Source organism: Bactrocera latifrons, unplaced genomic scaffold (assembly GCF_001853355.1).
Source record: "Bactrocera latifrons isolate USDA-ARS-PBARC rearing strain unplaced genomic scaffold, ASM185335v1 scaffold_46, whole genome shotgun sequence".
In the NCBI taxonomy this organism is placed as follows: domain Eukaryota; kingdom Metazoa; phylum Arthropoda; class Insecta; order Diptera; family Tephritidae; genus Bactrocera; species Bactrocera latifrons.
Window position 1 is genome coordinate 1,609,803 of NW_017537112.1, and position 11,780 is coordinate 1,621,582.

The 11,780-nt window shown below is 32.9% G+C and overlaps 1 protein-coding gene across 2 annotated transcripts in view; it reads left to right on the forward strand.

Annotated features, from left to right (window-relative positions):
• The window catches only part of LOC108973149, a 172,907-nt gene that overhangs the window by 57,756 nt on the left and 103,371 nt on the right, over positions 1-11,780 (forward strand). The window contains exon 3 of one of the 2 annotated variants that reach the window (XM_018940206.1): positions 1,924-1,958. The exons of the other annotated variant lie outside the window; for it this stretch is intronic. The gene's annotated coding sequence lies outside the window, so the exon portion shown is untranslated. The remainder of the gene's footprint in view (positions 1-1,923; positions 1,959-11,780) is intronic. 2 annotated transcript variants of the gene reach the window in all.

Genomic DNA, 11,780 nt, shown 5'->3' on the forward strand with positions numbered 1-11,780 from the left:
TTTTTTTAAATTTTTATTATTATTATTATTATTATTTTTTTTTTTTTTTTGTATTGCGTTGTCTATGCATCTGCGCGTCTAATTATATATGTATGTGTGTCGGTTTACTAGTTAATTACATGCTTTACAAATCGTTAGTAGTAATTAGTTAACGATTCTTGTGATACTTAAAATGATTAGTTTACTGCGCATGCGTTTTCATATATTTATTTTAACTTTATTCTGTTTTTTGTTGCTGCTGATGAAGCACTTATTTACATAATTGATTTCACTTGGTGTGCCAATTGATTAAGCTTATTGTGCGCCAACGGCTGCATAGTCATACACATATACACAAACTTTCATATATACACACACAAATGTATTTGTATTCACCGCTATTTGCTATATTTCAGTAGCAAAATGTCTATATGTATGCATATAACTATGTATGATATTCTCAATTCTACAATTCTTCTAACAACTACCGTTGATTACTCGTTCGTTTTTCCATAATTTTGCTTTGTGTTGCTTTCAAAATTAAAAATGCAAACTAGTATTTAAACGTGCTATTCATTATGCTGTTGAAACTGCCGGTTAGACCGTAATAACTGGTGCTGGCGTTAAGTCAGCTGTTTTAAATTTAATTATAGAATGCATACACTTGGGTTATCAATCATTTTAATACATAATTTTCAACAAAATTCCTACTGACATACAAAATCAAACGAGGTTTGAAAATTGTTATATTCAAAACTAGTTGGTTTTTTTTTTTTTTTTTTTTTTTTTTTTTTTTTTTTTTTTTTTTTTTTTTTTTTTTTTTTTTTTTTTTTTTTTTTTTTTTTTTTTTTTGTTAATAAAGTAAGGCATGCAAGTGTTCGAATGCAAAACTTGAGTGATGCTCAAAAAGATTTGAAAACAAGAACGCATTGAATTTATTTGAATATGAGAGGAAATACAATGATTATAAATGATTATATTATACCTAATTTATACCTAGTTTATACCCAGATTATACCTAGATAATACGTAAATTATACCTAGTTTATACCCAGATTATACCCAAAACTCAGCCTTTCTAAAAGCTTAGATAAAATAAGAAGACTTTGAGCTGAGATTCAAAATAAGAAGGAAATATTGTGAAACTTTCATAAGTAATTTTGTTGGACAAGATACCCAAAAAATATAGAATTATTGTAACCAAACTCTCAATTCAATGCAGTTTTTGAACTTATGATATTTATTTTTTCACGATACGTTCGGTTTTCAATAGATACTTTTAATGAATTGGTATCAAGTTATTTGAAAAGTATTTAAAAACAAGACAACCTCGGCTGCACTAAAGCTATAATTACCTCCACAAGCACATTTTTCGTAATAATAACACTTGGCTTATAATCTCTGCGAAATTCTTGAAACGGCCTCGTCAAATGAAAATGTTTTTCATGCAACTGTTTCACACCGATCGTTCAGTTTGTATGACAGCTAGATGCTATAGTCGTCCAATATAAGCGGTTCCGACAAGTGATAAGCTTCTTGGTGAGAATGGACGTTTGTAAAGTTCCATACCAATATCCCTTAAACTGAGAGACTCCTTCGCCTAAAGCAGGGCACCAAGGAAACAATGGAGTATTTCAGGGCCTTTTAAAGTTCTTAGGCAGCATAAAAAATTACCACTCCTCATGTAACTGAACTTATAAATTGCTCGAATATGATAATTTCATTGTATGTACTACCTTTTATCTTTTGCGACACGTGAACTACATTTGGGATCATTGGCACGCCCAGATAATAAAAAGGTTAATTGTCATTCGAATGCATTTATTCATTTAACAATCTAAACCCATTAAACTATTTTTATGTTTATGCAAATAATATTAATTATTGGCAATTATTAAACGTTCAATATAAACTAATTCCCTCACTCCCTTCTCAACCTTACAGAGATTTGCAGCTTTCGCAGCGAGCAGATGTTACAGGTAAGTTGAAATCAAACGCTTTACACGCAAAGAATTCCAAACTAGCAATAAAAAATATGAAGTCATTAAGTATAGTGAAGGCAAATAGAACAAAAGCCCAGTTTGAGTAATTAAGTGGCACTTAAGCGACACACAGAAGCTGGTATTTACATACATATTATATATACACATGGGCTGCGTTAATTTACTTATTAATTTATCTTATGATATTTGAAAATCATTCAAGCGATAATATACTGACTTACAGATGTATAAAGCATGTATTTGCACATAAATTTGCTTATTTGTAAGACACTTTGATTTTGAGTACGCGCTTGCATAAGCCAAACTGCCGGCAGCTGTCAAAGCGGCACATGTTCGCGCTTGTGAAAAAAAAACTATTTGGAATTCCTCGCAATGTTCTAAGCATTTACGTGTCGCGCCACGTGAGCCACTTGTTATAAATGATCGTTCCTTCTTTAGTTTTTATTACTGTGATTTTTGTATTGTCGGCAATTATTAGAAGAAGCAAGTCATTTGTCTGTCTTTTGAAATGCTTTAATATCTAGCAATATACTCGTAATAAAAGTGATGTTATATATTGCAAAAGTATTATTTTAGTGGGCGCTTCCTACTGCGCTTTTTGATGAGAACGGTTTCCGCAAAAGCAATTGTTTTGCAAAAGTTTACTAATTTATTGTTAATATTTGAGGCACAAAATGTATTGTCATAAATGATTAATAGAAATCGTTTTAATATTTCTACTGTGACTTCAATATTTCTTACGTGACTCGTGATCAGGCTACTTAAATGATGCTGGTTAAGCTAAAAAATATTTTTAAAAATTAAAGTGCCTAAAAAATGTATTGCTAATAATTTACAAATGTATTTTCAATGACTTGGGGAGTTTTAAAATTTCAAAATTACATTTGTTCTAAGCTAAATGTAAATTTAAACAAATTTTTGGACACACAGTAAGGTTTTTGAAGAAAAATAAAATATTTTTCGAGTTGCACGCAATTTTTGGTGGCGTTAAAAAGCTTTTTACTGCTCGAATAACTCCGGTCCTCTCCGTAAAACTAAAACATTATCACTAGAAGATATTATCCGTACAATGACCCACGGTCGATAAAAAGATCAAAAATTTACCAAATGTGTAATTTGAATTTTCCCAACTTTTTATTGTTAGTCCAATTCGAAAAAAGGAGGTATGACGAACTATACATATACTGAAAATTCTCTTTAAGTATACACTGTTGCCTATTCTAAAAATACCGTTCATGACAAATGCGTTTAGGGGGTTACTTGGGTTTTTTAGGGTAAAAAATAACCGTTTTCAACAATTTTTTTCTCATATATATAATTAAATATTTTATTAGTATTTTTTATTGTTACAAACTAATTCTGAAATTTCGACAAAAAAAAATATTTTAAACTTGGCCATTGCGACGCCATTTCCGGTGCACCTCATACAAAAGATTCGCCCGCATTGGCAGGATAAATCCTTTAAAAAACTTTAAGAGTTGTATCTCAAAGACATGTGTAAAATTACAAGAAGATGGGTTGAGTATTTCTTGAGAATTCGTGCTGGCTAACTTCAAAAACACAGTTTTAAGAAAAACGGGTTTAAAGACGATGCAATTAGCCTAGCTAGCCTACAGCGAAGAAGTTCTGAATGCTGTATCTCCGAAACTATTACTCGGATTAACTTGAAAGAACAATATTAGGGAAGTGTTATAGAATTTAATAATGCAACAAAAAATCGATTTTTGAAACCTGTAAACTCATGTAACCCTTCAAAGATCTCCGGATGGAGCTGATTCAACGGGTGTAACGAAGCAGCCACATTTTAGAAGGATGTAACTCAAACACTATTTGAAATATCGGTTTATAATTTGAGCACGTTATACCATATAACTATAGAAACTTGAAAAATAAACTTTTTTTTTTATTTTATACTAGGAGGTGTTCCCCATTAATTTGAAAAAAAAAATATCATAATAATTGTAGTTCACCTTAAAATCAGCACTAATTTCTGTAATTTTTTATCCGTCAATATAATAAACTATTTTGATAGAATATATTTAGTAAGGAAACTATTAAAAAACAAAACTTTCGCGGAGAACTTTTTTGGTTGCCTGCATTGACTGTGAACTTATATATTTTCTTTACCTTATTATTTTTACTCTAATATTCATATAATATCTTATTACTTTTTATAAGAATTAGCTTAATGTTTCCAAAGACATTAATTCAATATAACTAAGTTCCAGTAAGCATTATTAGCTTTTAGTGTCTTGAATTGGACTAGCTGGACCAGAATTTGCATTTTTATAGAGCTGTATTCAAAGAGTTTTCAATTAACTGATTTCGATAAGAAATATACTAGTTCAATTGTGAATCACAACCTCCTGTCTTACTTTAATAAGAACTTAAGAAAATTTGGTCAAAAGAAAAACAAAAAGTATCCATTATAGCTAAATATAGTCATAAACTTATATTAAAATATTTGCAGTCACGTGTAATACCATATAACAGATTGAAATATAAAGAATCGCCTCAGATAAATTAATTAATTTCACTCATATTCATCAACAAATCGATTTGCGGTTAGTAAAAATTGGCACATTCTAGCTATTATATTTATACAGAATATCAAATTCTAGGAAGTTATAATTTCTGACCATCTCGACATTAAATTTAAGAGATTTTATAGGCATAACTTAAACAACTCTCAAATACGTACTCATATAGATTGATGATCAGTAGCTTTCAGAGTGCCTCTTGAGATAGTCTAAGTTTTGCCAAGAGGAATTTGTATAGTTTGGTGTGAAAAGTCTTAAGTATTGACATCTGCTGTTACACTTAACAATCAAATAATAAAAATTGAAAATTTGTTTGTTTCATTTGACTGATCGATTTTATATCAGAAAGTTTCTTCAAAAAACATTTCATACATACAAATTAACAAGAGTTGTCTCAAGTCGTTGTGCCGCGACAACAAGTTCATTTTTAGTCCATTTTATTCTGGAAATATTCAATAGCCACTTGCGAGGATTCTCTCTCAGAAACAAAATTTTATGTGGAAATATCAAGTTTAGCAATGTTAAATAAATATATACTTTTTTGAACAATTTTATACATTTTTAAAGGCATAGCTAACGGTGGTTCCTCCCATATGACAAAAATAAAAAAGTCTATGTTTATATATTGGGCTTGTAGCTAAATAAATAGTTGCATATGCCATCAAATGTATGTATTTTGAGTTTGTTTTGATTATTTCAAACTTCTTGAGTGGAAGCAACATATGTACGGCCTTGCACAGAAGTAAATAGTTGACAAAAATAAAAGCGAAGGCAACGTGTACATCCAACTGCAAAAGTTTAATTTAAAAAAGTGACTAAATAAAAATACTGAAAATGGAAATTAAAGTAGATGGTAATAGTATTATTTTTCAGTAATAACAAATTTTAATGAAGTGTCTTTTAGATTCAGTTTTGTTGCTCTTTGTTAAATGATTTGGAAATTTAGTAACTTTGTCAACCGAATGCAGTGAACGGATTAGTGTGTAAATGTTGATACAAGTATATAGTTTAAAATAATATTAAGTTCATATGCAGGGATTTGCAAGTTTCTAAATAAAGTTCATTAAACTAACCTAACTTTTTAGTTTCAAAGTGTATTTTGTACATCAAATGTGCGTGTTATGGCATTGGTTTTTGCAAGTAATGTCAATAAACAAATGTAGAATTAGTTGTTGTTGTCTCACTCTCTCTCTCTGAGATTTTTATTTTTTAAATTTCTTATCGTAGGAACGTCTCATCAATGCATATTTTCTCGGTCTTATATTTTTGAAATTTAATGCTCCAAAAATGGATCAAATATGACGAAAGGTCAGGAAGTTTTTGAAGATATAGTCAGAAAAACAGGTTTTGAAGGTGACGAACCCCCGTTTGATGATATACTGAAGTGTGTAAAATATTTATGCAGACGCATTGGGGTGATGTGGAAACAAAACCATCGCGTAAAGTCAGACGTGTTAAGAAACTACTCGGATTGGCTCTCTTATAAAGAGGTTGTTACCTTAAGTCTCGAAACTCTATCTTTGCCATCTGAAAAAGAAGAAGCAAAACGAGTCAACATGGTCGCCCAACTGCTGATTTCTCCACATGCTCAAAACGGACTAAGCAACGTAGAATAGCAAAATTGGCAGAAATTGATAAGTCCGCAGCGGATAAATTACGTGAAGTACATTTGGAATCAAATCCACTTTTTCAGGATGTAAATGTCACCGAAGTTCTTTCACTAATAATTGATACAAACTTAGCACAACATCAGTACTTAAAAATCAGTGATTTTATAAACTTTAAACTTCGTACAAAGTTTTGCCCAGCTATAAAAAGGTTTTAAGTGAAAAGAAAAAAAGTTATCCAGATGCAGAATCGGTTAGCGTGAGTGAATCACAGGCTGAAGTGGAGCTACAAAGTTTACTTGATCATACAGCTTCACGTATATTAGATCTCCAAACTGAAGTGTTGAACGTCATACCCGATGTGAATATAAGCAATCTTGTTTTGATAGGCAAGTGAGGATTCGATGGTAGCTCCGGATACAGTGAATATAAACAACGTGTTAGTAACAATACTTTACAAGACAATAGTGTATTTGTAACATCCTATGTGCCCCTTAAATTAGTTACTAAATATTCGACACTACAAGATAAAGTTATATGGAAAAATCCTCGACCGTCGTCCACTCGATACTGCAGACCAATACTATTTAGTTTCAAAAAAGAGACAACAGAAGTTTGCATTGAAGAGAGGAATTATTTCACGAAGAAAATTGATATGTTAAAGTGCACAGAATATTTAAGATCTGGACAGAAAATAAACGTCGAACAGAAATTGCAACTGACTATGGTTGATGGAAAAGTATGCAATGCACTAAGTCAAACATCATCTGCTAAGTGTTACATATGCCAAGCCAACCATAAGAGATGAACGATATAGATAAATGTCTACAAAAAGCCGTCCACAAAGAACATTATGAGTTTGGTTTATCACCCTTACATTAATATATTCGATTTTTTGAATATTTCATTCATGTATCGTATAGACTAAATATCAAAAATGGCAAATTAGGTCGGCAGAAGATAAAACTCAATTCATGGAAACAAAAGTTCAGGTTAGAAATAAGTTTAGATCAGAAATGGGTTTAATAGTAGACATGCCAAAAACAGGAGGTAGTGGGACGTCAAACACGGCTAGACCCTTTTTTAGTAATACTGGTTTGGCTTCTCAAATAACGGGCGTTGACGAAGAGCTCATACTAAGATGTGCAGCATTACTGCAAGCTATGTCATCAGGATATAAAATAAACGCGGACAAATTTGAGCAATTCGCACTTGAAACTGCTAAAGGGCTTGTAGAGAAGTACCCTTGGTTCTGTCTTCCACCTTCAGTTCACAAGATCCTAGTCCATGGTTCCGAAATCATCGAAAGTGCAATAATATTCATTGGAGAACTATCAGAGGAAGCTGCGGAAGCCAAAAACAAGGATATTAAGAGGTATAGGCTTCAACATACGAGGAAAACTTCCCGAATTGCAACAAATACGGATTAACTTAATATGTTATTGTTGAGCTCAGATCCATGTATTACGAAAAACGTCAACGAAAATTGCCATGCAAGAAGAAAAGCGCATTATAAAAATCTGCAATAGAATTGTTGGAAGATTAGTTACGTAAAGGAATTTTTTATTGAGGTTTACAACGTCCTTATTTTTCTTCCAAATTAATAAAATTTTTATTTGAACTGTAAAAAATAAATTGCTTAATTTTATAAAATTAAATGGCACATCTGTTTTCCTTTCTATTTATTAATAATAAATAAAGGAATTGGAGCAAAATTTATCACATGGTCAGGTATTTGAACGTTAGAATTATATATGTATGTAGAATATGAAAAGGCGTTATAGAATTGCGATGTTTTCAGAATATCGTAATTGCATGAACAGAAATATGCTGTGTATATTGCAGGTCAGTATCTCTATTCTAACTATTTTTGTCGCTATCCTCCATACAAATGGAACCACTGTGGCATAGGGAAGAAAACTTATATCCAACACAAAGCAAAATTTCTCATATTATTAAAGATCATGACTTGCTTTTTATCAATTTGTGAAGCAAAATATTTTGGAAGAATATTTTTTATTCAGAAAAGTTAAAGAAATAGTGTTTGTAAATCGACATGTTTCCATCAGAGCGATAGCAGAGTAACTCAACATTTCTTATGGAACGACTCAAAACATTTGCTTAATGTTTAGGGTATGAAGTTGGTCTATGATAGACCAAAGGACCTGAATTTTTTACAAAAACGACAACGTGTAGAACAAAAGCGATGCTTGACAAGGTAGCCGAGGGCTCTACATTTATCAAATGTGTCATTACGGGTAACGAAATGAAGGTTTCTAACGGATGGTGCTCCAAAACTGAGCCGAAAACGGAAACTTCATTGAAAGAGCTGAGAGTACTGAACTCCTTCCCAGTCAAGTCGTATAACAAGTTTATGGTTTATAGGTACATATATTATGTATCTAATTCCCAGCCGAATCTTATAACAGGTTCATGCTTTATATCTATATTATCTAAAATGAGGTTATGGTTCTTTTTCATAAAAGGTGTTTTATAAGCTACAGAAAAATATTTCCTACAGTAACACTAACATTCAATATTGCTATCCGAAAATAAATTAAAGCGTTTAGCGGAATATTACTAGACTTTTTCTCCTACTTCTTATTCGAATTCCTCTCCCTCTTACTTACCCATATTCGTCTTTTTCCGCTTCTTTCGGTCCGTTGTCCACATATTTTTGTTTGTTTATAAGGCTTAACCACCTCAACAATATTATATTTGAATTGATACACTAATAAATAATAAATGATTTTTAAATAAACTCGCAACTCATTAGAATTAGCTCCTACAAAATTTTCCACGCTCTACATACTATATACTTATATTATAAGTATGCATATACATCTGTATATGTCTACTTATGGTTAACTATATGGAGCGAAACAAATCGACATTTTTACGCCCAAACTGAAGTGATTTGTTTACCTTAATGCTTTTAAGCTTCTGCATATGTTCTATTCAGCCACTGTCTTGAAACGCTCACACTTGGAGCCGAAATTCTATATACATATTTCAAACAATAACAAACACAAGTCTATATTTTTTAAACTTGAAACAAACTGGAAATCGTGGCTAATTGCTCTGAAAAAAAATTGCTCAAAGTACTGCAAGCTTTAGGGGCATTCGATCACATATTACCTCCACCACATTGTTAAAAGCAGGCTGCCATTTGAATATGAGCAATTGTTTATTTATCGTAGACATTATTTCGTTTGCTGCTGTAGATTGCTATTTCACTCGCTGTCTGCTCATAATGAGAGAAGCCATCACTAATTGCCAACTAATGTCATATGTTCTTGACGCAGCACTGTGTTTGTGTGTCAGTGTGGTTACATAAACTCACACATACATACCTACGCACATAGCCATTTATGAGTGTTGCATAACTCTTTTATTAAATTTATAAGTACAAGATTAAGTTTTTTTGCGTTAATATATACAAACATTTCATACAATAGTTGTGAGTTTTCCATGGCCTTGCCGTGGCCCAGTTTCATCTGTGCAATGCTAAGTGCTGTTGTGTTATGTGCAACCCCGGAAGGTGTTAGTTTTTGCCGTTTTATTGGCATGGTTTTATTCTAAGCTTTTTTTCTAAGCATATTCAAATTCAGTCCTTGTTGAATACTTTTTTTTTAAACTTTTCAAATTTTTTTTTTATTGTTTTTATTTTTCTCATATTTATTTCTGCCTAATTTTTTCAAGTATGTTTTCTTACATATAAAATACAAACAAAAATCTGGCATAAAGCATTTTGGGTTATTTTTTGGGGGTTGCTTTATTTTTGTTGTTTTATTTGTTGTTTTTATTGTTTGTTTGTTTTCTTTATACTTATTGTAATTTAAATTTAGTGTGTCGCTGTTAGTCATAAGCTACTAGGTAAATGACATAGGAAGCGTTCTAGCTGTGCGCCATTCGTTTCTAGTTGTTTTCTTGTACTTGAAATTTTTGTTGCTGTTGGTTTTTTAATGCTTGATAGCGTTTCAGCAAAAGTTGTATTTAAAAATGTTTGTTGTTTCGCTTAATTGCACAAGGAATTCGCTAGTTTTGCCCCAAACTGGGTTAATGTGCGCACAACTTTACATACATACGTACAGCTAAACTTATCAGTCAACTAAATTTATGCTTCGTTTTTTAATTTTCTTTTTTGTTGTTTTCAATTACAGTGCAATTAAAATGTGAAATCAGGTTTGTTTAGCACAGACGCGCAATAAACTAACTATAACGCACTAAATTCAATTACAAAGCAAAGCATATGTTGGTGTGTGTCTATCACATGTTTGTGTAGATAATTATAATTTAAATCTACTTAAATGCATTTAAATACTCATGCGACTGTTTTTAATTAGTTTGGAGATGCTAAAATTATGATTTAGGCCAATGCCAAAATGTTTTAAGGAAATAACGACCTTAATTTCCGGCGGAAGTGAACCTTTTAAAAATTAAATGAAGAAAAAGATGCAAATTTTAATCATTTTTGACAATTTTGAACGAATTTAAAGCATTATTGTTTGCTAGCTAGAGTTTACGCTCATTATAAGCGCTTTAGTACTCATAAGAACTTCATATTTAAACTCTGACTTTTTCTTCTTCTTGATTGGCGTAGACACCGCTTACGCGATTATAGCCGAGTTAACAACAGCGCGCCAGTCGTTTCTTCTTTTCGCTACGTGGCGCCAATTGGGTATTTCAAATGAAGCCAGGTCCTTCTCCACGTGGTCCTTCCAACGAAGTGGAGGTCTTCCTCTTCCTCTGCTTCCCCGGCGGGTACTGCGTTGAATACTTTCAGAGCTGGAGCGTTTTCGTCCATCCGGACAACATGACCTAGCCAACGTAGCCGCTGTCTTTTAATTCGCTGAACTATGTCAATGTCGTCGTATATCTCGTGCAGCTCATCGTGCCATCGAATGCGATATTCGCCGTGGCCAACGCGCAAAGGATCATAAATCTTTCCCAGAACTTTTCTCTCGAAAACTCGCAACGTCGACTCATCTGTTGTTGACATCGTCTAAGCCTCTGCACCATATAGCAGGACGGGAAGTATGAGTGACTTATAGAGTTTGGTTTTTGTTTGTCGACAGAGGACTTTGCTTCTCAATTGCCTACTCAGTCCGAAGTAGCACCTGTTAGCAAGAGTTATCCTACGTTGGATTTCCAGGTTGACATTGTTGGTGGTGTTTACGCTGGTTTCAAGATAGACGAAATTATCTACGACTTCAAAGTTATGACTGTCAACAGTGACGTGAGTGCCAAGTCGCGAGTGCGATGACTGTTTGTTTGATGACAGGAGATATTTCGTCTTGCCCTCGTTCACTGCTAGACCCATTTGTATTGCTTCCTTGTCCAGTCTGGAGAAAGCAGAACTAACGGCGCGGGTGTTGAGGCTCGAACTATTTTCTCCAGAAGCAAGTTTAAAAAGGTCGCACGATAAGGAATCGCCTTGTCTGAAACCTCGTTTGAAATCGAACGGCTCGGAGAGGTCTCTCCCGATGCTCACGGAGCTTTTGGTTCTGCTCAACGTCAGCTTACATAGCCGTATAAGTTTTGCAGGGATACCAAATTCAGACATCGCGGCGTAAAAGCAGCTCCTTTTCGTGCTGTCGAAAGCAGCTTTGAAATCGACGAAGAGGTGGTGAGTGTCGATTCTCTTTTCA